At 45.3% G+C, this 27413-nt stretch overlaps 1 protein-coding gene across 38 annotated transcripts in view; it reads left to right on the plus strand.

The window, feature by feature from the left end:
• The window catches only part of LOC134927837 (uncharacterized), a 1188393-nt gene that overhangs the window by 367642 nt on the left and 793338 nt on the right, over window positions 1–27413 (plus strand). The window contains exon 33 of one of the 38 annotated variants that reach the window (XM_063922886.1): window positions 8745–8961. The exons of the other annotated variants lie outside the window; for them this stretch is intronic. The gene's annotated coding sequence lies outside the window, so the exon portion shown is untranslated. Of the gene's footprint in view, window positions 1–8744; window positions 8962–27413 lie in introns of those variants that run through there. 38 annotated transcript variants of the gene reach the window in all.

The raw sequence follows: 27413 nt of genomic DNA on the forward strand, positions 1-27413 counted from the left end.
GGTATGTTGACATTCGTATGGTCAATGTCGACGTTGACAGCGTCAACATTCATAATGTACACAGTGATGAATTGTCAACATTCCTTCCCTGGTGGCCCAGAGGTTACTTACCTACATCTGGCAACTCCAGCAGAGCATTCCGAGTCATATGAATGACTTCTGTGTCAGATCTCCAGTGTTCAGATGACTATTGCTTTTGCTAACCCTAAACCCCCTCCCCAGCCTTAACACACTCCCCCAAGCACCCATAACCCTAACCCTCTCCCCCTGCAGCCGTAACCTCCCCCCTTAACCCTACCACCTGAAGCCTAACTGCAATGTCGACATTTCACCTTTCACATTGCCTTCAACATTTTAACTTTAATCATAACTGTCGACATTGAGTGCCACCTTTTGACTACTTTCCACCACAGCAGATCTAGCAAAGGTTCATCTTCATCTATGGTAAGGAGACTCCTTCAAGGTGGCCAAAAAATATAATTGAAGGAAGTTATTCATTATTTTTCTCTATCACCCTCATACTGTTCAACCAAAAAAAAAATTGTAGTTGCCTGACAATTTTTAAACACTAATCCCAATAACAGAGATAAATAATTTTTCTTCTGAATCTACGGGCCAAATACAGTTACAATAAAGTGGCAAATATAATCAAACACATGCTGAGATCCCAGAGAAACACCAAACAGCATGGTACGAAATTAGTGTACACACACAAAATATCTATACCACTCTTTGGCAAACGTTCCACGTGACCAGTGTTCTATTACCGTTTTCTCCTGCAGGGTTCACAGTAGTATCCACAGGATATACATTGGGACATGAGGTAGCGTCAGTGGATTGGCACCAACGATCAAAAGCTTTCGGCCTCCCAGAATGCAAAGGGCCAGTGGTAGCCCCGCCTCCTGGCTCAGGCAATTCAGTTGTTTTTTTGGTGTGGCAGGAACCGGACCACGATCTTTGGGCTGCTGATTTTGGCAGCCATTACCTTTTTGTTTAATTTATTTTTATTGTCTTACATTTTTTGAGCTCGTTTTCTAAAAAGTGTCTTAAACGCCCCTTAGAGTCGCTCCAACAACTCTCCGATGGGTCGCGACAACGCTTACCCACGTGTACAGTGCTGTTTCGGCAGGTGTCTGTGTAGGATGTACTAGCAAGTCCAGCTGACGTTACCAGGCTGTGGCCGGAGCACAGGGAGAAAGTAAGGCGTCAGTTCCGCTTAGCGGGGGAGACGCAGGACACAGCCGCACTATTTTCAGGAGGAGACTACCGAACAGTCACTGACGCGGCTGCCATCTCGGGTGCACCAGCTCTAGGCCCCAGGGATCATAGGCTCCAGGGATTAGTGTGAGGCCGGGATCTCTGGGGTTGATGTCAGCAGTGGGGGAGTAAGATGCTTTCCCTGGTCGCTCCTCCCCCTAGTTCATGCCATGAACTGATTTTCCACTTCAGTCTAAGACGCTGTGTATCTAAAGGACCCACTCCTAGCATAGGCGGCTGTGTGAGTGGTGCGCCGGTGTTCACTTGGGCGTCTGTGTTCACTGGGCATTTGTTTACACTTGTGTACACTATTTGCGTCTAGATCCACTCAGCGTTCACTAACTTATTAAACGATCCTGGAAGCGGGGTGAGGTCTCCCTGTTTCCCGCTCTCCTGAGCCAGGTGATGCAGCACCAAGTCTGTACCTACCATTGGGTACCAGTAGTTGGATAAGTGCTTGATGCATATGAGTCTGTAAACTAATCCTGACGTTTCTTTCGCTGTGCGACTTAATACGTTCAATGTCCTATATAAGGTAATATGTTTCTCCTACATACTTGAAATGTATCTATAGTTCAATATGTGGTCATATTGCTTATTATATTGTATAACTTGTGACTGATTGCTAGTGTGATTGCTGACTTTACTATTCCTGTCCAGTTTCTATATATATTATATATATATATACCGATCCTCAATGCTGGTGCAAGGCAGGGAGGGATCGGATTGTTTGTTACTTTAGCAAGTTATAAGCGATTTCAGTCACAAATTGTGTAGTTAACACCATACAGGTGTATGATGTGTTTACAAGATCTAAAAGAGGCAAGGGTGAGGAGGATGCACTCTCCACAGCAGCACCAACACTGATTTCATGTTTGGCCTGCAAAGCTGTGTTAACCTCTCGGGATCTGGTTCAAAATGGATTATGTGCAAATTGTTTTAGCTTTCATCAGAGCTTCCAGAATAATCCAAGGCAGGTTCAGGTTTAACCCCCATGGGCTTCTTTTGCACAAACATTATCCAATATAACTGAGCGGATAGTGCCAGCTTCTGTACCAGGGATAGGTTACCCTGTTAACCCTTACATGCAACATATCTCCTGGGTTTTATCAGATCCAGTCCAGGAATCTGCAGCCTTTCAACAAAAACAGGCTGAAAGGCCTGTCGAAAGTAAATCACACTTACATGAAACTACATCTTCACAGTCTACAAATGTTTCAGATGAGGACACTTAGGAGGATGAGGATTCCTCGCATTCTGGGTCTGAATACATAGATGAGGATGAAGGTACCAGGTCAGTGAATATACCTGAGCTAATAAGTGCATGAAAGTCATTCTGTCCTTAGAGGAGGCAGCAGAGCCTTTGTTAAAATCCAAGGCTCTTGTGTTTAAACTTACCAAAACAGTCAGAACTGAATTTCCGGGATCAGAACAGCTGACAGAGATTATGCAAGAGGCTTGGGTCACACCCCGTAAGAAGTTTACAATTTCCAAGAAATGGAATTCCCATTATCCTCTTCCAACTGGGGACTGTTTAAAAAGGGAGGTTGCCCCCAAAGTAGATGCGCACGTCATTCGATTTGTGCGAAAATCTACATTGCCTCTGCCTTCAACATCATTCAATGATCTTACGGATAGAAAAATATTTTTTTTTTTTTAAAACCATTTTCTCCTTGTCTGGGGAAATTATAAGACCAGCCATGGCTTCAACCTGGATGGCAAAAGCAGTGGCGGGCCTGGACTGATGCTTTGGAGGATGATCTCTCATTGGTATCTAGAGAGCAAAAATCCCATATTGAGCAGGCGGCTATTTTAATGGAAGAAGCAGCCTTGGATATGGGTACTATTGCCTCTCAAGCATCAGCCTCCGCAGTAGCAGCTCACAGAGCGGTCTGGCTATGTACATGGAAGGCTGACTCAGAGTCCAAGAAGGTTCTAGAGTATTTGCCTTTTACTGGAGATATTCTTTTTTGGTAAAGAATTAAACAGTATTTTGGAGTCAGAGGCAGACTCCAAGAAAGTGACGTTAACTTCAACCCACAAATCCTAACCTAGGTTTCCAGCTTTTCGGCCCTTTCGGACCCAGGGAAAAGCAAAAAGAAAGGGTTATGGCAAACAGTCCCAATCTGACAAGTCTGTTAAGACTAAAAAGCATTGAGCTACCTGAGAGCCTGCTTCCTAACCAGAAGATGGTGCGGGCCTCCACCTGGGGGGAACTCCAGGGTGGGAGGTCGACTTCTTCATTTTGCACAGGTCTGGCAGTAGTCCACCACAGATGCCTGGGTGCAAGAAGCGGTATCTCACAGTTATGCGTTTGCCTTCAAGAAACACCCTCCACAAAGGTTCTTTTGTACCAGACCATTTTCAGTAGAAAGTTGCTTCATTCAGGAGTGATAATTCCAGTTCCTTTTGCGCAACAAGGACAGGGTTTCTATTCCAACCTGTTTCTAGTTCAGAAGCCAAATGGGTCGTTCCGGCCCATACTCAATCTCAAGGTGCTGAACAAGGACATTTGGGTACCTCGCTTCCATATGGAGACTTTAGGTTCCACTATTTTGGCCATCGAGTCAGGGCCGTTTCTTGGGGCAGGCGAGCAGTGCAACCGCACTGGGCGCCCGCCGCGGCACTAACTGTGGCTCCCTGCTTGCCCCTCCTATTTCTCCCCGAGTAACCCGTTTGGGGGGCGGAGTTTCACGGAATGACACGTTTGCGTCGTTACGTCACGACGCAACCACGTCACTCCGCGAAACACCCCCCCCCCCCCTCGAGCGGAGTACAGAGGGGGATCCAAGTTAGGAAGAAGGAAAGGCCGGCGCGAGGAGCGACTGGTGAGGCGGTCCGAAGAGCGGTTATCGCCTCTGTAAGTATTCTCTCTCTCTCTCTCTCTCTCTGTGTAAAATGGGGACACCTGCCATAATGTGTGAAATGGGGACTCTTGCCTGCCGTAGTGTGGGAATTTAATGTATCAAGGACATTGCGGTGTGTGGCATAATATGGTGCAGGGGGCATTACTGTGTGGGGCTTAATATGGTAGAATTTTTTTTCCTGTGGTGTTCGTGATCTGTTGGAGCAGGGTCAAAAACTGGATTGTGAGGTAGTCTTTTCAGACGAGGCCATGCCCATTTAAATGAGGCCACACCCATTTAGATGAGGCCACGCCCCCTTGACGGGTGCGCGCGCAAGTTGTTGTTTTTTTTAATCTAGGTGTGGGGGGGGGGGGCACATTTTTTTATGTCATGGGGGGCGCATTTTTAAATCTCGCACTGGGCGCCAAATTGGCTAGAAACAGCCCTGCATCGAGTCGGAGGATTTTACGGTGTCCCTGGATATCCAGGATGCTTACCAGCATGTTCCTATAGCACAGTCCCATCAGTGCTATCTCAGGTTTGCTTATCCCCCAGCAACACTTTCAGTTTCAGGCCCTACCATTTGGCCTGGCCACAGCTCCAAGCGTGTTCACCAAAATTATTGTGATAATGGCGGCTTATCTCCGTCAACGGGGGATAAGGATTTTTCCATCCCACGATGACCTATTAATCCTGGCGCAGTCTCAGGAATTGCTTCAGTGTCATCTGCAACAGACAATAGCTTGTTTACAGTGACACGGTTGGCACATAAATTGGGCAAAGTCGTCCCTAGTTTCGTCACAACGTATGACGCACTTGGGGGCTGTATTGGATTCCGGTCTTCAAAAAGTGTTTGTTTTTTACCTCTGAACAAAATATCCACAATACAGTCGAGGATTCAGGAGCTGCTACACAGTCAAAGGGTATCCATTCATGCAGCTATGCGTGTGATTGGATCACTGGTGTCGACATTCGACATGGTGGAGTATGCTCAATTCCACTCGAGGCTTCTTCAATGTCTGATCCTTTCCAAATGGAATGGGTTACATCAGACAATAAAACCTCAGACTATGGTCCTTCCTCTGGAAGTACGTAGATCATTAGCCTGGTGGCTACAGACATCCCATCTGGACAAAGGGAGACATGTTTGGATCTCAGATTGGGAGGTACTGACAACGGATGCCAGTCTACAGGGCTGGAGAGCAGTGTCAGGAAAAAGTTGCTTCCAGGGGCAGTGGACCAAGGAAGAAAGTTGCCTGCCAATAAATATATTGGGACTTCGGGCCATATATATGGCACTATGTCCGCAGTGTTAATTCTTGGAGTCCTAAACTGGGAAGCGGATTTACTCAGTCGACACTCCATTCATGCAAACGAATGGGCTTTACACCCCAAGGTCTTCCAGACTCTAATAGACAAGTGGGGGTTGCTGGAGATAGATCTTATGGCTTCCCGTCAGAACAACAAAGTTTCCGCATACCGGTCAAGGACAAAGGATCACAAAGCGACCTTCGTGGATGCCCTGTCAGTGAGATGGGACTTTCGTCTGGACTATCTGTTTCCATTGATCGCCCTGTTGCTGTTACGTTCACTGTACTTGGGATGTAAGTGACTGAGTGGATAAGCCCCAAGCACAGGAATGTGATGCTGTTGCTAGGGCGAAGTTCAGCAGCAACCCCTAGGAACCCTGACTCGGTTGTCTCACCCACGTGGTCAGTCTGCGCCTGCAAGTCTGTTTGCTTGGGCCCACGGCAGCCGCGTTTGAAGGGCGGATTAGGTCTGCCCAACTCCGATGCCCCCGGTCTTAGTTGGAGACAAGGCGTAAACTGAGACGGGACGAGAACAAGGGGAACCTCTAACTAAAACAACAAACACCGAGTTAGGGGCAACAACTGAACTCTAACAAAAAGTATGTGCGGCGCGACCGCCAAGACAAACTGCAACAAAAGACAACGCTGTCCACACACCGTCGTATACCAACGAGGACAGCTAAAGCGGAGAGCACCGTAGAAAACACCAAAGCAAATAATAGAATGATACGGCCAAGGCCACAAGGTGCGGCAAAGCCGCTACTCACAACACCGGTGTAGATAGATACACGCAGGTGAACCAGAATCCCGAGGCCGCAGGCACTGGCTGACAGGACTGGAAAGCTGGAAGGATACCAATAACAGGCTTCCGGACACCAGGACTCAAGACTACTGGATCAAAGGTTGACAGGATCTCAGGATACTGGACAGGAATACTCCAGAGCAGGAAGCAGCTCACAAGAAGCTATCATCGGCGACTGTGTCAGGCACAAAGGGAGAATATAACAGGGATCTCCTCCAATCGCTGCAGAACCTAAATTGGTGATGTCGTGCAGCTGCCCTGCTGCACGACCCAGAACTGACAGGTGGATTATAAATTGCATGGCAACGGGGAACGCTGTCCGCCTCTGGCGTCCCCGTTGCCAAGGATCCGGCGGCTCTCTGCGCACAGCGTCCTCCCGTTGCCAGGCACTGTGCGGGGAGCAGGGCCTAACAGTTGCCCGGGGTGATGCGAAAAGTAAAACAGGGAATGGGCGCCATGATACTAATATCTCCGGATTGGCCCAGAAGACATTGCTACATAGATCTGCAGAGGCTGTCAGTGGATACTCCGTTTCTACTCCCTCAATGTCCAGATCAGCTGTCTCAGGGTCCTTGTTGTTACAAGCGCCTGCATCGGCTGTCTATGATGGCGTGGCTCTTGAGACTTCCATCCTGAAAGCAAAAGGATTTTCACAACAGGTAATTCAAACAATGCTTAGAGCAAGGAAACCATCCTCAGATTGCATTTATTACCGAATATGGCATGCTTATGTTCAGTGGTGCAGTGCCAGGAAATTTGACCCTGGGTCTTTCAGAGTTTCTAGAGTCCTAGGATTCCTTCAGGCAGGAACAGATAAAGGTCTACGGGTGGCTTCCTTGAGAGTTCAGGTGTCAGCATTGACTGTATGGTTTCAAAGGAAAATTGCTAACCTGCAGGATGTTCGCACTTTTTTCCAAGGCATGCTTCACATCCAACCTCCGTTTGTTCCTCCTACAGCTCCTTGGGATCTAGGTATGGTCCTAAAGGCGCTTTAAGTTACTCCATTTGTACCACTGACGCAAGTGGATCTTAAATGGTTGACAGGTAAAGTTCTCTGTTTACTAGATATTGCCTCAGCTAGAAGAGTGTCAGATTTAGGGGCATTATGTCGCCCTCCTTTTTTGATATTTCATCCAGACAGAGCGGTTCTCAGAACCAAATCTGGTAATCTTCCTAAGGTGGTGTCTAAATTACACCTTAACGAAGAAATTGTAGTACCGGCTTTTCAAAGGCTAGATCTTTCTGCGGGAGATGCATCTTTGGATGTAGTGCGTGCTTTAAGGATCTACGTGGATCGTACCAGTGCCATCAGAAAGACAGAAACTCTCTTCGTTCTCTGCGGATTTCACAAGAGGGGATGGCCTGCTGACAAGCAGACACTGGCGAGGTGGCTTCGGATGACTATTTCAGATGCATATTCTCGATCTGATCTCCCTGTTCCCGCTAATGTCTCTGCTCACTCTACTTGTAAGGTAGGTCCTTCATGGGCAGCACAATGTGGTGCTTCAGCTGAACAGATATGTAAGGCAGCCACATGATCTTCCATTAACACATTCATTAGACATTATGCCTTTGATACCTTTGCCTCTCAGGACACTGAATTCGGCGAAGGATTCTCCTGTCCAATCAGGAGCGTCCCCTCAACTAAAATTGCTTTGGGACATCCCAATGTATATCCTGTGGATACTACTGTGGACCCTGCTGGAGAAATACGTAGTTATGGTAGACTTACCGTCAATAACTCTTTCTCCGAAGTCAACAGTATCCACATGGATCCCACCCTGACGCTCCTGATTTGAGGAACTTTACACCTACTAACCTCTTCCTTCTTGCACGGAAGTGTGTGCATGTATGTTCTTCTTGCCTGATTAGGGCTCCCTATAATGCTCCTGTCTTGAGCTTTGGTAAACAACTGAATTGCCTAAGCCAGGAGGGGATGGGCCCGTTGCATTCTGGGAGACCGAAAGCTTTTGATTGTTGGTACCTCATGTTTCAATGTATATCCTGTGGATACTGTGGACTTCGGATAAATAATTATTGACAGTAAGTCTACCATATCTACGTATTTTCCGACCTAATCTAATGTCACTGTGAATGCACTGCGCACATTGTAACTATATTGTAAGGTTTGGCAGGGTCCTGCTGATAAGAATTTACAATCTCATTGGAAGACCGCTATAACAAGAGGAGTGAGTGTGGCTCATTTGGGATTAGGACAGTTTTTTTTTTTTTATGAACTAGGGTTAGTATAGGTGGCAGTAGGGATGTCAAATTGTACAGTATATACAGACACAATACATACAGCATTAGGGAGTTTGGTAGTACAGTAATATGGAAAATGTCCCAATCTAAGGTCTGGAAACCAGCACACTAATATAGTAAGAAAAACAAAATTAATTATACACAGCAAATAAACTGGTATACGTAGATAGGTATGCATGTATGTTCTGCTGTCCCATTGTTTACCCTTTTGTTGCAAAGAAGTGAACACTTAAGTGTTTTCCTAAAGTTTTATTTCTATTTTTACAGGATTTTATATATTTCTATGGACTACCAGAAGAGAAGAGTAAAATGTGAACTTCTGATCAGTAAAACCGGATTTGGATGTGTATACCATAGTTGGGGGTGTTGTATCTCCAAAGCACAGTAATGTTTTAGTATTGCCTGCTTTTATGAAAAACTGTTTTCACCTGTTAAAGGAAGTGTTTTGTTTTCCCCCAATAAATAGAAATGCATAGTGTCAAAACTATCAGTGTCTTTTGTGATTTCTGTAAATTATTGATATATGATGTATTTAGGGTTCATGGTAACTAATAAAACCTCACTATGGAGGGTGCTAATGTACCTCCAAAACACACCATAAGAAAGATCATTAAATGGTAAAGTTATATTGTTTTAATGCCTTTGATGCTGGCCGCATGATTTTGATGGGCAATGTGAAATATTTTTATTTTATTTTTTGATCTGTTATAAAATGTGGGAAGTGATGAGACTTGCTCATGTGTGAGCAGTTTAGCATACGCAGATGACCCATATATTACATGCATGTATGTACAGTGGGGATCGAAAGTTTGGGCACCCCAGGCAAAAATTCATTTTAATGTGCAAAAAGAAGCCAAGGAAAGATGGAAAAATCTCCAAAAAGCATCAAATTACAGATTAGACATTCTTATAACATGTCAAAAAAAGTTTAATTTTATTTCCATCATTTACACTATCAAAAGAACAGAAAACAAAAAATGGCGTCTGCAAAAGTTTGGCCACCCTGCAGAGTTAAATACCTTGTACTGCCCCCTTTGGACAGCTGAGACCTGGCAGTGTCATGGATTGTTCTCAATCATCGTCTGGAAAGACCAGGTGATGTCAATCTCACAGGTTTTAAAAGCCCAGACTCATCTGACCTTGCTCCAACAATCCGCACCATGGGTTCCTCTAAGCAGTTGTGTAGAACACTGAAACTGAGAATAGTTGACGCTCACAAAGCAGGAGAAGGCTATAAGAAGATAGCAAAAAGATGCCCATATCCTCTGTTCGAAATATAATTAAGAAATGGCAGTCATCAGGAACAGTGGAAGTTAAAGCAAGATCTGGAAGACCAAGAAAAATATCAGACAGAACAGCTCGCAGGATTGTGAGAAAAGCAAGTCAAAATCCACGTTTGACTGCACGATCCCTCCAGGAAGATCTGGCAGACACTGGAGTTGTGGTACACTATTCCACTATAAAGAGATACTTGTACAAATATGGTCTTCATGGAAGAGTCATCAGAAGAAAACCTCTTCTACGTCCTCACCACAAAAATCAGCGTTTGAAGTTTGCAAATGAACATATAGACAAGCCTGATACATTTTGGAATAAAGTTCTGTGGACCGATGAGGTTAAAATAGAACTTTTTGGCCAGAATGAGCAAAGGTACGTTTGGAGAAGGAAGGGCACAGAATTTAATGAAAAGAACCTCTGTCCAACTGTTAAGCATGGGGGTGGATCAAACATGCTTTGGGGTTGTATTGCATCCAGTGGCACAGGGAACATTTCACAAGTAGAAGGAAAAATTGATTCAATAAGATTCCAGCAAATTTTGGACGCTAACTTGATGCCGTGAAAAAGCTGAAGTTAAAGAGAGGCTGGCTTCTACAAATGGATAATGATCCTAAACACACCTCAAAATCCACGGTGGATTACATCAAGAGGCGTAAACTGAAGGTTTTGCCATGACCTTCACAATTTCCTGACCTCAACATAATTGAAAATCTATGGATAGACCTTAAAAGAGCAGTGCGTCACAGACAGCCCAGGAATCTCAAAGAACTGGAAGACTTTTGTAAGGAAGAATGGGCGAAGATAACTCAAACAAGAATTGAAAGACTCTTGGCTGGCTATAAAAAGCGTTTACAAGATGTGATACTTGCCAAAGGGGGCAGTACAAGGTATTAACTCTGCAGGGTGGCCAAACTTTTGCAGACACCATTTTTTGTTTTCTGTTCGTTTGAAAGTGTAAATGATGGAAATAAAATCAAACTTTTTTTGACATGTTATAAGAATGTCTGATCTGTAATTTGATGCCTTTTGGAGATTTTTCCATCTTTCCTTGGCTTCTTTTTGCACATTAAAATGAATTTTTCCTGGGGTGCCCAAACTTTCAATCCCCACTGTACATGTGTATTTGTGTTTGTATAGAAATAGAGATATATATGTATACACTCTGCCAAATTATTAAGACCACCAGTCGATTTTATGCAAATTAGCTATTCCACAGATAATGCTGGTGTAAGATGTCTGACTCTTTAAAAGAACAGAAAATCGAAAGTATGTAGAGACTAATACAGGGCATCACTAATGAAATATGGGGTAAATAACACAATCTGACCGGGGAGTGATTTTTTGCGCTTGCAGCAGTAGTCTGAGCTTTAGCAAAATGGTTGCACTGTTGAACTGTTCAAGGGCGTCCATTATTAAAGTGTACTTGGAGTGGACCAGCAGACAAAAACTTTGGACTGAGTGCAAGGCCTCTGTTTGTAATGTGTTCCTGGATGCTCAAGCGAAACAGAGTGGGCAAACTTGTTCAGTACCACAGACCAGCAACCGTGTACTAATTACTGATAATCTGAATCAGGGACCAATTCATATGGCTTCTCAAAGAACAGTACACTGCCAAATTACATTGTATGGGCTACAGAAGGCCTGTACATACACCATTGCTAACTGTTGCAAACTGGGCGCAACTTTTCTCAGTAACACAAGAATTGAATAGTAAATTGTCACAACTCTTCAGGCTGGCAGAGCCAACATTATGGTATGTTTTAATGGTAGTGTCTGCTCTACACAAATCAAAGGGCCCAATGTACGACTGGTTAAGGTTGGTTATTTTCAATATTTTTGCGACCAAATGCATCCAGTGATGCCGATGGTTTACTCCACGGATATGGATACTTCCAGCAGGATTGCATTCCAGGTCCTAGCACTCGCACTGTAAGCACATGGTTTGGGGAGCATAATGAAGACTTTTCTCCTGCAGTGGCCTCCTTAATCCCATTACACTTGAACAATTGCGAGCTGTGGTTGAAAGAATGACTCTGCAAATGGATCTGCTACCATTAAACACTCAGGAATTTCCAGTTCATTGCGTTTGGACTAATATTCCCCAGGAAACATACCAACAGTAGAATCCATGCCTAGAATAATTCAAGCATAAGGGTAAATGGTGGCCCAACAAAGGGGGTAATTCAGACCTGATCGCTAGGGTGCATTTTTTTGCATCCCTACGATCAGATAGTCGCCGCCCACAGGGGGAGAGGTGTGCGTTCGCTTTTGTAGGAGACCTGCACAAACATCAGTTTGTGCTGTCTCTGCACTGCCCAGGACTTGCTCAGCCGCTGCATTTGTTTCATGCTGATCGGGGCCAGAGCGGACGTAAGACACCCTTCCTCAAAACGCCTGGTCCCTCCTGCGTTTCTCAGGTCACTCCTGTAAAACGGTCAGTTGCCACCCACAAACGGCCTCTTCCTGTCCATCACATTGCCTGTGCGATCGCTTTTTTCACACCATCACTAGGCACCGATGCCCGGTGCAGTTGTCCGACGCGCATGCGCAGTTCAGATGTGATCGCCCGCTGTGCAAAACGCACAGCAGCGATCAGATCTGAATTACCCCCAAGGTACTAACCCGTAATAGTTGGTCCACTTAGTGTATAATTTATAGAGAGAGACAACTAGACTTGGAGAGAGCAGTGGATATAGATGGAGATGGATAGATATAGATAGCGATAAAGAGCCAGTCATTCAGTTTTGCAAATGTGACATCGTACCAGCAGGGCCGGCAACAAAAATCTTGGGGCCCAGTACACTGATCTCTGCGGGCTCCCAGAATGTGACTTTGGCCTGTATTTCCCAGTGCTATAATTTCCTCCATATCACCTGGCCTGTGACCAATCTTGGACTATAGTGAGCTGCACCAGACCTTCCTAATCTGTCACAAATTAGACTTTGACATCCATGTGCCCAAATTCTGTGTCATTGGAGAACTCTTACCAACACTGCTGACTCTATCTGCAGTTGGCCAGTCGCAGTCCTGCTCCTCTTATGTGGAAACCCAAACTGTGTGCGTCACCACTGCAGAGACGGGATGGTATGGTGGGGAGGGTGCAATGACACAGGATATATCCGGACAGGTGACCTGGGGCTTGTTACCAGAATGGGACCGTGTACTATCTACAGCGGCTGGCGTCGGGTACAATCCATATATAAATTGTAATACATTGATTCAGCTTTGCAGCCCGCAGCAATGCTTACACCAGAACCTTAGGGCCCCTGACATAATCTGGGCGCAATACGAGTGTCCCCTTTGACACCAAACCCCCACTATTATCAGTCCTGCATACCAGTACAGTAAATCCAATGTATCCGTCATTAATGTACACTGTCTTTAGGGATACAAACATGAATTAAAAGCTTACCTTATCTCCATTGTACACCATGAGTAGTCACATGCTGGGAGCAGTGCACACAGCCTGGTTTGCTGCACTGATGAAGTGACTTCAATCCAGAGACCATGTCATACTATTCTGATCCAGCAACAGTCAACAAATTATTAACCTTAAATTTCATGTGGTCTGCAGTGCCATACAAATGGTAAAACAACAGTACATTAAACAAAAACATTACAGTACAACTCTCAACATAGGTACATATAGCCTGGATGGGTAAAAAAGAGGTGCGAAAAGTGAAGGGGAGTAAAGTAGCAGAGAGCCCAAGGAGGAGGTGTAGATATAGTTGGTGAGCAAGAGTTGTAGGTAAAGAGAATCAGGAGTGAAGAGGGCCCTGCTCAATAGAGCTTACAATTTAGAGCAGGGGTAGCCAACCCTGGTCCTCGAGAGCTACCAACAGTTAACGTTTTCCAGGTCTCACAGAATCACAAGTGAAGTAATTTCCTCCATCCGTGGATCTTTTAAAATGTGTCTGTGAGTAATGAATACACCTGTGCACCTGCTAGGTGGTCTGGAAAATGTTAACTGTTGGTAGCTCTCGAGGACCAGGGTTGGCTACCCCTGATTTAGGGAGAGGGGCCAGACAGATGGTTGACATATGGAGTGAGCAAGAGTGGGAGGAATTGTGGATGAAAAAGGGTTAGGTGTAGGCTTAAAACAAAGCCTTAAAACAAATACCAGAAATGTTGTGGTACGGATTTAATGCATTAACTAGAACAGCGGTCATATAAGCATCACTTCTACAATAAATTGACAGGCAATGCAGTACATTACATGAAAAACAGCTAGTAACATTACATATAGCAGTATATACTGTATTGGGATCCTGTAGCAACATTGTTAATAGGACAAGATTGCAAGCTAAGAATAATGGGAAAAGGCCAGACAGAGGAACTATATTAAGGGATGAAGCCCAAAACAGTTAATTACTTACTGTGGGGAAACCATCACACAGAAACATTAGTGCAAACATAAAGGCTAATCACTATAATACAAACCCAGTGACTTATTTAGCTCCCGCAGTACCAACTGCATTCAGGTGATTAATCCAACGAACTCCACATTACAATGGACATTTAGTCCTGTCAGGCGAAATGTAATAACCTGCAGGAAGTGTGGGATTTTGTGCGATTCTGGTTTTTATTTTTTTTTAAATATCTTTATTGTGTTTTTTCATAATAAAGAAATAGAATCAGCACAGAATAATGTACAAGAAATAAGGGTCAGGTAGTACAGTAGGACCTTTCCATCAATAGAGCAACCAGCCCTGGTCCATAGAGGCAGAGCATAGCACAATTTAAGGAACACGCAGCACAATAATAGAACAAGAAGTGCAACTACTAGACCCAAAGCATACACTGAGTACATGTAAATACAGTCAATCAATAAAATACACCACAATATTAAGAGAAAGAAATGACATATACAAGGAGAAAAGTCGGGGGGGTTGTAGTTGTTGGTAAATCTAATACTAAAAGAATCAGAGACATATTTAAAAAAAAAAAAAAAAACGGAAGCATGAGACTGACAAAAAAAAATATAAAGCGGAACGGTAATCATAAGGAACCCAGGGGCCAAATACAGGCTAAATAGGAATACAGAGCCTGCGGTAGGATTCCCAGCTAAGTTAGTCAAATTACTGTAAAATATGCTTTTGTTGTGAGGGAGAGGCTCAACATAGGGACTGTTTTGTTTATTCGGGGAGGGTGGACTGACTGTCAAGGTATAATGTAGTGGTGAGTAGGGATTTGAGGTTCTCAAGGGGAGGGGAGGTCCGGAAAATCCAATGATTCAAAATAAGTTTCTGTAACGTCCTAGTGGATACTGGGGAATAGTATATTACTACTGGGTATAGATCGGGTCCACTGGAGCCTGGCACTTTAAGAAATCAACAGTGTGTGCTGGCTCCTCCCCTCTATGCCACTCCTAGCAGACTCTGTTTAGAAAATGTGCCCAAGCAGCCGGGTGCATTCTGTTGCTCTCCAGAGAGTTTTCTTAAGAAATATATTTTAGTTTGTTGTTTTCAGGCAGCACTGGTTGGCACCCAGTCTGCCAGCATCGAGGGACTTAATAGGGGACCGAACCAACTTCCTAAGAGTTAAAGGTTCATAATCTCAGCTGACAGGATACTGAGCTCCTGAGGCGCTGTTGCTCACATCCCCAGGTTGTGAGCCCACGCCAATAGCATGCCGCCACCCCTTAACAGATACCAAAGTTGACGCTGTGCAGTGTGACACCAGGGGACCCGGTTAGCGGTGCAAATTGGCGGCATGAAGGGACGATGTTCACCGGGCTGCAGTGCCCACTGGATACCCAGACTGGCAAAATGGTGAACGGGGGCTGTGGGCCCTCGTTTTCACACTTTATGGAGATAGCTAGTATAAATAATACACAGGGACCGCGCGCCATTATGGGGTCGGTGCTTCCCAGAGAGCGGTACCAGAGGCTAAACTGCGCCATTTCCTGCTGCTACTGATAAGGCTGCACGCGGAGACTGCTCCTCCAAGACCCACTGAATCACCATTGTAACTGGTACCAAGGGGTTATAGTTAGGGGGGAGCTCATAATAGGCGGTTCTACTGCTGTGTGGAAAGTTACACATAAAGAACACCCAGAGGGGAGCTGCTGGGTCTGTGGTGTAGTGTGTTGGTTCCAATCCTCTCTGTGTCACTCCATTCAGGGTTGTCTGGGATAAGTGTGCATATCTCACTAATACTGCACTGTGTTATACTAACTGTTTCTTCTCAAACATGTCTGCAAATAAGTCTGTGTGTACTTTATGCAAGGCTAGGTTTACACCTTCCTCACAGGGGTCCCTCGTGTACCCAATGCTCACTTCCTTCACAAGGAAGTAATGTGCAGGAACCTGAGTGGATGGAATCATTTAAAACTATGATTTCTAGTATTAACTCAGAGTTAGTTACGGCTAAACAAGAAAGACAGACCCTGAAACAAACTATGGACATGTTTATGGTTGCTGCTGCTGACCACAGACAGGCTCTTCAGACCCCCCCCCCCCCCCCTCCCTTGTTGGTCTCTCACAAACGCACACACTCTCAATTGTTACAATCTGACTAATTCTGAACTACCAGAGTTTGAGGAAGGAGAAGCTGAGGTGGACGAGGAAAGTTCCCTGTCCCCAGGTGTTGAGGCCCTCATCTATGCCATTAGAGAGGTGCTCAATATCCCTGATAAGGAGGAAGAACAGACAGAGGAATTATTTTTTAATGTGAAACCAAAGTCCTCTGCAACCTTCCCGGTTTCTAAAGAATTAGGTTCCCTGGCTAAGGCAGCATGAATAATTCCTGACAAAAAGTTTATTACCCCTAAACGGGTGTTAAATTCATTCCCTTTCCCTACAGAGTAGAGGAAAGTCTGGGAAACCCCTACCGGCAGTGGATACTTCTGTGTCCAGGCTGTCACGTAAGATTGTTTTACCTGTACCTAGGGCTGTTTCTTTTAAAGACCCAGCTGATCGCAAGATTGAAACCACTCTTAAATCAATTTACACTGCAGCGGGTGTAGCCCAATGCCCTACCATAGTATGTAGCTGGATTTCTAGAGCCATGGTAAAATGGTCTGATGAGATCTTGAAGGGGCTGTTTACACTACCTCAGGAAGAGATAGTTACATTACTCCAACACATCCAAGATGCTGCAAACTTTGAGTGAGTCCGTCAAGGAACTTAGTATCATTAACGGCCGTACCACTGCTATGGCAGTATCTGCTTGTAGAGCCCTATGACTGCGACAATGGTCTGCAGATGCAGATTCTAAAAAAGGGGTTGAGAACCTTCCTTTTACAGGTGATGCCTTGTTTGGGGATAAGCTGAACAAGTGGATATCTCGGGCAACTGCAGGTAAATCTACATATCTGCTGTCTGCCCCGCCTCCTGCCAGGCGTTCTTACCCTGGATCCTCCCTGCAGTCCTTTCGGGTGGCCAGATTTAGAGGCAAAGCCAGAGGTGCCTCCAATGCTGCTAGAGGAACCCGTGGTAAGTCCTGTAAACCGGCTGCTGCTGGACCTGGAGACCAGGCCTCAGGATCCTCTTCCACGAAGCCCTCCGCGTGACGGTCGGCCTTAGCAGCAAAGCGACTTTCAGGTAGGTGCTTGCCTTCAACACTTCGCCCACATATGGGCAGAGTCCTGCTGGGATCCTTGGGTGAGAGACCTCATATCCCAAGAATACTGGCTGGAAATCCAGGAACTCCCTCTCAGATTCTTCAGGCCAGTCTTACCAGCTTCATAGGAAACAAGCAGTGCAAAAACTGCTTTCTACAGGAGTTACTGTTCCAGTGCCTCCTCAGCTGCACACAAAGGGGTTTTACTCAATTCTCTTTGTCGTTCCGAAGCCAGATGGCTCTGTACACCCGATCCAGAACCTCAAGTCCCTGAACACGTATCGTTGGATGTCCAGATTCAAGATGGAATCTCCTAAGAGCTGTGATTGTGAATCTAGAGGAGAGGGAGTTTCTGGTGTCCCTGGATATAAAGGACGCATACCTACATAACCCAATTTGGCCTCCTCACCAAGCGTTCCTCAGGTTCGGGATTCTAGACCTGCATTTCCAGTTTCAGGCTTTACCCTTTGGTCTCTCCACAGCCCCAAGGTTATTCACAAAGGTCATGGCGGAAATGATGCTACAACTGCTATATGGGGATTGTCCAAATAATTCTGTACCTGGGCGATCTCCTGATAAAAGCGGTGACCAGGGAACTGCTGCTGCACAGTATCGACTTGAAGACTCGTCTGCTTCTAGATCACGGTTGGATACTCAGTTTCCAGAAATCTCACTTGGAACTGTCTCAGAGAATTCAGTTCCTGGGGATGATCCTGGATACGGTGTCTCAGAAGCTTTACCTTCCCATGGACAAAGCTCTGACTATTCAGTCTATGGTCAGGTCAGTGCTGATACCTCGTGTGGTCTCAATTCATCTGTGCATTCGCTTTCTGGGCAAGATGGTAGCCTCTTACAAGGTGGTTCCATGCGCAACTGTTTCAACTGGATTTGTTGGACAAATGGTTGGAATCTCACCTGCACATGCATGAGCATATAACCCTGTCACCAAAAGCACAGATATCCCTGCTATGGTGGCTACAAGTCCCCCATCTGTTGGAGGGTCGGAGTTTCAACACACAGTCATGGACGCTGTGGACAACAGATGCCAGTCTCCGGGGCTGGGGCGCTTTGACTCAGGGAGTGCAGTTCCAGGGGACATGGTGGTTCCAGGAATCTGCTCTTTCAAACAACATCCTGGAACTCAGGCCATCCAGCTGCAGTCGGACAACGCCACAGCAGTAGCGCACATCAACCGACAGGGAGGAACAAGAAGCAGGGCCGCAATGCGAGAGGTGTCAAGAATACTCCTTTGGGCGGAAGCCAACGCAAGGGTCATCTCAGCCATTTACATTCCAGGAGTGGACAACTGGGATACGGACTTACTAAGCAGGCACAACCTCCATCCGGAGGAATGGGGTCTCCATCCTCCGGTGTTTCAACAACTTGTTCACCGGTGGGGTTGTCCACAAATAGACCTGATGGCTTCTCGGCTCAACAAGAAGCTCCGTCGTTACTGCTCTAGAATGAGGGACCCGCAGGCGGGGGCAGTAGACGCCATGGACTTACCAGTTTGTTTACTTGTTTCCTCCAATTCCTCTAGTCCCAAGAGTTCTCAAACGACTCAAAAAGGAAAGAGTTCAGGCAATTCTCATTGCTCCGGAATGGCCTCAACGGGCCTGGTATGCGGACCGCCTGACCCCGTCGTTGGAGGATCCCTGGCCTCTGCCGCTTCTCAAGGACCGTCTTCAACAAGGACCGTTCATCTATCCAGACTCACAGCGGCTACATTTGACGGTCTGGAAGTTGAGAGGGAGATTTTAACCAGGAAGGGTGTTCCCTCCAAGGTGGTTTTCATTATGTTGCAGGCCCGTAAGGTGATTACTTCCAAATATTACCACCGTATTTGGAAGAAATATGTTTCTTGGTGTGATGGTCGAAAATGTTCTCCTGTGGAATTTCGTCTGGGCCGTTTTCTTCTGTTCCTGCAAGCAGGAGTGGATAAGGGCCTACGGTTAGGCTCCATCAAGGTTCAGATTTCGGGTCTTTATCTTGTTCCAGAAACAACTGGATGTACTTCCTGAAGTACAGACCTTTCTAAAGAGGGTGTTGCATTTTCAACCACCCTTTGTTCCTCCCACTGCTCCGTGGGACCTCAGTGTGGTGTTGACTTTTTTCTCCAATCAGATTGGTTTGAACCCTTACATAGTGTTGACTTAAAATACCGAACGTGGAAGATTGTTATGTTACTGGCCTTGGCTTCGGCTCGGCGAGTGTCGGAATTAGGGGCCTTGTCATGTAAGAGCCCATACTTGGTGTTCCAACGAGGATAGGGCAGAGCTCAGAACTCGGCCGCAGTTTTTGCCAAGTGGTCTCAGCCTTTCATGTGACTCAACCTATTGTGGTTCCTGCGATATCTGACACTTCTGTTGCTCCAAAGTCACTGGACGTTGTGAGGGCTTTGAGGATTTACATCAAAAGGACTGCTCGTCACAGAAAGTCTAACTCGCTTTTCATCCTTTAAGATGCTACGAAAATTGGTCGTCCTGCCTGCCAAACAGTCCATTGCTCATTGGCTCAAACTGACTATCCAACAAGCCTGTACTTCGGATGCTCTGCCGCTGCCGAGTTCGGTTCAGGCCCACTCCACAAGGTCCGTGGGTTCTTCCTGGGCGGCTGCCCGGGGCATCTAGGCCTTACAGTTGTGTCGTGCAGCAACTTGGTCTGGTGTGAATACGTTTAAGTTCTACAGGTTCGACACCTTGGCCAAAGATGACCTTCAGTTTGGTCAGGCAGTTTTTCAGGGGTCTCGGCGCTCTCCCACCCGTTCTGGGAGCTTTGGGATGTCCCCATGGCAATATACTATTCCCCAGTATCCACTAGGACATTAGGGAAAATAGGAATTTAATACCTACCGGTAATTCCTTTTCTTGTAGTCCGTAGTGGATACTGGGTGCCCACCTCTGTGCTTCATTTTCCTGCTTACCTGATTGTAAGTGTTATTGGATGGGTTTGCTGTTGCTTCACTGTTCCATATTTGGTTAGCGTTGCTATCCTTCTATCAATAGCAGTGCTTTCCTCTATTCTGGTTAGCTCTGCTATCTTATTGTTGTGTGTTGGTTCGTTACCTCACTGCTTTGTGTGTTATATCCTTCTCTCAAAGTATGTCCGTCTCCTCTGGCACAGTTTCCTAGACTGAGTCTGCTAGGAGGGGCATAGAGAGGAGGAGCCAGCACACTTGATTTCTCAAAGTGCCAGTCTCCAGTGGACCTGATCTATACCCCATGGTAATATACTAATCCCCAGTATCCACTACGGACTACGAGAAAAGGAATAACCGGTAGGTATTAAATTCCTATTTTTTTTCCCCAAAGTTAGCAAGACATATAGGGGGTTATGCAATTGTTTGAAAAGTCAGTTGGGTGTCTGTTTTTTCCTAATAGACAGGAAAAAAAGACACCCAACCGACTTTTCAACATTTGAATTTCCCCCATAGAAAGGGAGTGTAATGTACAGTACCTGGGAAATGGGTAAGTGCCAAGCGGTGGTGTACAAACCTAGAATTGCCACCGGGTCCATAGGGAGATACGGAAAGTAGATTTGAGATACAATAACAATTTAGGCCAGAATCTTTTCACTTTAGGACAATGCCAAAAGTTATGCATCAGGAGAGCTTTAGGTGCTTTGCATTTAGGGCATTGCCCTGTTTCCATGTAAACCATGTGTTTATGCTGACCAGGGGCTATATAACCACAGTGGAGAAACCTGATATGAATCTCCTGCAGCTGGGCTGAGCGTAGTGCTTTAAGAATGTGAGTCAGGGTGGAAAGTAAGTAATCCGTACTCGGGTTCCAGGAATCGGAGGACCATTTAGAAATCACAAAGGGCCAGAGATTATCAGGTTTACGTGGAAGAAGGTCCCAATATAGGGGGTCATTCCAACCCGTTCGCACGCTGCTGGTTGTCGCAGCAGTGCAAATGGGTCAGGATGTTGCCCGCAATGCGCACGGGCATCGTTGCCCAGCGACAGCCATTGCTGGACAACAACTAGAAAAAAGAAGAAAGTGATCGCTAGCGCGATCGCAAGAACATTGACAGCGGGGAGGAGGTCCCGGCCGGACAAGCCCCGTTTTCTGGGTGTGGAGATCCGAACGCAGGCATTTGGAGGGTGGATGTCTGACGTCAATTCCGGGACCTTCATCGCTGGATCCATCGCACAGGGTAAGTAACTCTTACCCTGGTCTTCTTTTACAGGAAACTTTTTTAGCATAGCAGGGCTGCACAAGCGTTCGCAGCCCTGCTGTGCTAAAATACACTCCCCCCATAGGTGGCGTCTAGTTGATTGCACAAGCAGCAAAAAGTTGCTCCGTGCGATCAGCTCGGAATGACCCCCTGAGCCACCTAGTTTTGTAAGAGAAATGTTGAAATCTCAATAAAAGGGGTGAGGGGGGGTCACTCGTGCACAGGAGGAATAGGTAAGGTTTGCACATAGTACCGAACTTGGAGAAACATATAAAAATCAGATGGAAGCACAGCATGCCTCTCACCTAAATCTGAAAAAGACAATATAGTCCCACATGGGTCAAAAACATCTCTAATGATATCGATTCTCAAACAAGAAATTTGCTATTCTCAAGTGACGAAGTGAAACATGGGTTCCCTCACAAAGGGATGAAGGGGGAATATTCAGGTTTCCTGTTTATGGTTTTATTTATGGCCCACCACAAGAGGTAGGCCTTGGGAGCATAAAGAAGTGCCCTGAGATTATAAGGATACACCAGGGCTTGTTCAACAGCACAATTAACATGAGATGAAGTACCCAATAACCAGTCAGATATGTACCTAAAATTAACGGCCCTAAAAAAGGTCCAGGACAGCAAGACCACCTTCTATGCAGGGAAGTTTGTTTGGTAAGGGATATTCTCGACTTCTTGTTCCACAAAAATTTAGAAAATAATCAGTCACACAGTATCAAGTCAGATTTAGAGGGCTTTAAAGGCAACATCTGAAGGAGATTAAGAATTTTTACTTTTTAAAACATCAACCCGCCCCAGTAAAGAAATAGGAAGTGAAGTCCAGGTATTGAGTAGTTAGGACATTTTTGAAAGGACCGGGGCATAATTAATGGAGAACAAATCGGACATATTTACCGGGATATAAACACCCAAATATTTCAATTTAGAGGTGTTCAATTGTAATTGGGTGAGAGTGGGAGAAGAACGCATACATACAGCCGGAGTAAGTGGGAAGAACTCAGACTTGGAAGCATTTATCTGATAACCTGTCAAGGAGCCAAAGGTAGCAATCAACTGCATAATTCTTGGAATAGAGGTTTCAGAGTCAGAGATAAATAAGAGAGTATCATCTGCGAACACACTAACCCATAGCTCAAAGTCTCAGATCTTAACACCTGAGTAGCTGGGGTGATGACGTAGCATGAGGGCTAGGGGCTCTTTCGCAAATAGCAAACAATAGTGGTGAGAAGGGGCAGCTTGCCTAGTGCTTCTATGGAGAGGAATGGGACCAGACAGATTGCTATTACACATTGGGGGTCATTCTGACCTGTTTGCACGCAGCGGTTCTTTGCTGCGGTGTGAACGGGTTGGAACTGTGCATACGCGATGCCCACAATGCGTGTCATTGCGGCAGCGGACAGAATAAAGAAGAAAGTGATCACTAGCGCGATCGCAAGAAGATTTATAGTGGGGAGACGTTCCGGGGGGTCTACTCACCGTTTTCCGGATGTGAAGATCTGAATGCAGGCGTGTCCAGGCATTTGGGGGGCGGATGTCTGACGTCAAATCCGGGACCTTCATCGCTGGATCGACCGCACAGGGTAAGTAACTGCAGGGCTAGTCTACTTCTGCACAAAACTTTTTTAGCATAGCAAGGCTGTACAAGCGTTCGCAGTCCTGCTATGCTAAAATGCACTCCCCCCATAGGCGGCGTCAAGTTGATCACACAAGCAGCAAAAAGTTGCAACGTGCAATCAACTCGGAATGAGGGCCATTATGCGGGAAGCTGATGGGGAGTAGAGGGTCTGTAGCACATTGATCAGGTCCTGCAGGAACCCAAACCTGTCCAAGGCAGTATAAAGATGATCCCCGCTAACCAGATCAAGCGCTTTCTCAGCGTCCATGGAAAGCACGTACTGTGGGTCAGGGCGCCACGCTAGAACTTAACCAAGTAGCTGTTGTTATAACTTTGCAAATGTTATTGGTAGAGTGGCGACCCAAGATGAAGCCTGTTTGGTCCGGGTGTACAATAGAAGGAAGGAGTCCCATCAATCTATTAGCAATAATTTTAGTAAACAATTTATAGTCTACATTAAGAAGGGAAATGGGGCAATAAGACCCCAGGAGATGGGGACCTTTACCAGGATTAGGGATAAGACAGATCAGTGCAGTATAGGGGGATAGAACGGGTGGTTAAAAGTGTTAAATACTAAAGTCAGGGGTTCCACTAACCAAGGCAGTAGCATTTTGTAGTACTCCCCCCGAGAAACCATCCGGCCCTGGGGCCTTTAACATTTTAAGATTTTTAATCGCTTTCTCCACCTCCTGCGTAGTGATAGGGGAGCCTAGCCCATCGGCTAGAGTCGGGGAAATCTGAGAAAGAGGAAGGGAATCCCATAAAGATGCTTTGGCTTGTTCATTAATAAGGGGGGGGGGGGGGGCTGGGTGTATATATCTGTATAGAAATCTGTAAGGAGTTGAGCCATGTCACTAGAACTTGTTGCCAACACGCCATCAGCACGTTTCAACATCTGGATCATGGAAAAGGCATAGATCCCTTCAGAAGGTTGGAAAGAAGGTGGCCTGTCTTATTGCGAAATCTATAGAACCTATTATTTTTATGGAACATGTGTCTATCTCCCATAGCAGCCAGTACAGCATTAAGCTGAGACTTAGGGGTAAATTTACTAAGAGGGGAGTTCTATTTAAGATGGGATGTTGCCCATAGCAACCAATCAGATTTTACTTCTTATTTATCTAGCACCTTCTAGAAGATAATACCTGGAATCTGATTGGTTGCTATGGGCAACATCCCATTATAAATATAACTCCCATCTTAGTAAATTTACCCCTTAGTTTCCAAATACAATTTCTTGGATTGGGGGGAGGGGTGCCGTTTGCAATCCTGGTAGGTCTCAGCCAGTCTACGCTGAGACCATTTGAATTCAGAGAGGAAATCTTTCTTCCTTGAAGATACATATTCAATAAGTCTGCCACGGATAACCGCTTTAGAAGTCAAAGGGTCAGTAGAACAGGCGTGGTCATTATCCATTCTGAACTGTTCCCAGAATACATCCAGTTTATTACAAAATTTCAATGAGGAGGTGAAAGCAGTTGGGAAGTGCCAGCATTTAAAGGAATCACAATCAAGGAAGGTAGTGAGAGACACCCAAACTAAAGAATGGTCTGATAGAGACATGGGCTCCATTTGCGACTCTGTAGTCGTAGGCAGCAAGGGGTCTGACAAAAAAATAAAATCAATCCTGGACAAGGTACTGTGGGCAGCTGAGAGACATGAGTACAGAGCCGGCCCTAACCAATATGATGCCCTAGACAAAATTTTGACTGGTGCCCCCTAGCACCACCGCTGGTTCCGCCTCGGACCTTGCACCTCTTTCCCAGCACCATCACCCCTCACCTATAGCAGTGCTTATTTTGGTGTTTGTACCCCCTATATTTTAAATAAGAACAGTTCGCACAGCCCAAAAAGGGGTGTGTTTTTGCTGGCAAGGGGCATGACCACACAATAGTAACCCCAATTCCAACTACACCACACAGTACTGCAACTTTATTCACATTTGATCATGCGATAGTATCCATAATTCATATTACATCCCACAGCAGTATCACTTTACCTTATAAACGTTACTCCTCACAATGAGAGCCCCTTATTCACATTACATCACACTGAATTGCTCCTTATTCACATTACACCACACTCTATTGCTCTTTATTCACAATAGATGACACAGTAGTGCCCTTTCTATATGCAACGCCACATAGTAGAGCACCTTATACACATAATGCCACACAGTAATGCCCCTTACACATATGAGACACCTTATTAATGTCCTTATAAACACAATGCGCCGTACACATTATGACAGCCTTTATTCATGTCCTTTTACACATAATGTCTCTTACACATATGCCGCACATTAATACCCTTATACACATAATGACACACATAGAGCCCCCTACACATTTGCTGCACATTAGTGCCCCTATACACATAATGACACACATACAGTAGTACCCTGTTACACATATGCCGCTCATTATTAATGCCCTTTTACACATAACACACATAGTGCCCTTTACACATATGTTGCACATTATTAATGCATTTTTACATGACACACATAATGCTCCTTACACATATTCCGAACACTACTGCACAACCAACCCACTCACATGCACACAGCACTCACACTGCCACTAACACTGTGACCTCTGCCTCTGCTTGGATACAGATATGTCCTCCTAAGTCTTGCCTCAATGCTAACGTCAGGCACATCTTTTTTTATGAAAATGCATCTTATTTGCATTGCTATGTGGCTAGGATGCACAAGCAGCTTCTGTTGATTAAAATGATATGCAACATGCCTATATTCTGTGTGAGACTGTGGCTGTATCTGCATATGAAATGCTACACATAGAATATAGGCATGCCGCATATCATTTTAATCAGCAGAAGCTGCTGATGCCCCTAGGCAATTGCCTATTGCCGACTCTGCATGAGTACTCCCTATCAGTAGGGTGAAAGAATCTCCACACATTAGTTAAGTGGAGTTGCTGTGTAAAAAAAGGGAATATCACGGGGCAGGGAGAGAGTGTGCACGAGCAGAGGAGTTAGGTTATCAGAGTCCATAAACTTAGAGGTATCCGGATGATCGCAGTGTCTAGTTAGACAGTCAATAGATAGACACTGTATATTAGACAGACATTAGGTCGACAGGGTCAAAAGGTTGACATGAAAAAGGCAAACAGTACAAAAGGTTGACAGGGTCAAAAAGTCGACATGAAATGGTCGACATAAAAAAGGTAAATTAGTTTTTATTTCAATTTTTCATACCTTCTCTATCTGTCAGCATAGAGTTGGTTATAAACCTTGTGGCGAGCTCAGCAAGCCACCAAGCCCGAAGCGTGGTAAGCTCAGTGAGCCCCGCAAGGGGATGCCTTTCTACAATTGGAGGTCCCAAAATGACAAAACTGTCCACACACACCACAAATATGCACACAAAAAAAATGGTGTCTACCTTTTTAATGGCAACCATTTTCATGTCGAACTTTTGTACTATCTACTTTTTTCATGTCTACCTTTTGACCCTGTCGACCTTCTGACTGTCTAACGTGTGGTGTCAATCTATTGACTGTCTAAGTAGACACTGTCTATCTATTATACCACACTCAAAGTTAGAGACAATAAAATTAAAATCGCCTCCCACAATCCTAGGAAGAGAGGCAAATGGGTACAATTTAGACAAAAGGGTTTTAAAAAAACAGTTTGAGTATGAGTTCGGGGCATATACCGCACACGAAACATAACTTGTGTTACACATGTTAACATCCAAGATGAGATACCTGCCATCTTGGTCACAGACAGAATTAAGAACATCACTTTGTAAGTTGCATTTAGCAAGTATCAAGACACCCCTAGCTTTGGTGGTATAGGGGGCATCAGAGAGCACCTTCCATCCTAGGATACCCAGTGTTTGAGCCTCCGGGGAGAGAAGGTGAGTCTCCTGTAGAAATACCAAGTCCATATGTAATCTTTTTCCGCTTAACAGGGGAATATATTCCCCCAACATTCCACGTTCCTACTTTAATCGAAGACATAGAGTAGAAAATACACAGTGTTCAGAATCCCAAACAACCCACAAACCCCAGGGAAGGGAAGCAGACACACGAGAGGAGACCCCTGGAGGGCCCCCCAACAAAACCCAAGTTCAGAAAGACTTCACGGGAAGTATATACAATAACAAATAACATAAGGCAGGGAGCACACAGCTCCTAGTCAACCACCACTATATTAAGCAACGTGGCAATAAAGGGAGAGAGCAGTCATAGAGGGGGTCCCAACTCCTAACTGGGTAGGGAAACAGGGAGACTAAACAGAACCCCAAAACTATATCAGCAGATA

The sequence above is a fragment of the Pseudophryne corroboree genome, chromosome 5 (genome assembly GCF_028390025.1).
Source record: "Pseudophryne corroboree isolate aPseCor3 chromosome 5, aPseCor3.hap2, whole genome shotgun sequence".
In the NCBI taxonomy this organism is placed as follows: Eukaryota; Metazoa; Chordata; class Amphibia; order Anura; family Myobatrachidae; genus Pseudophryne; species Pseudophryne corroboree.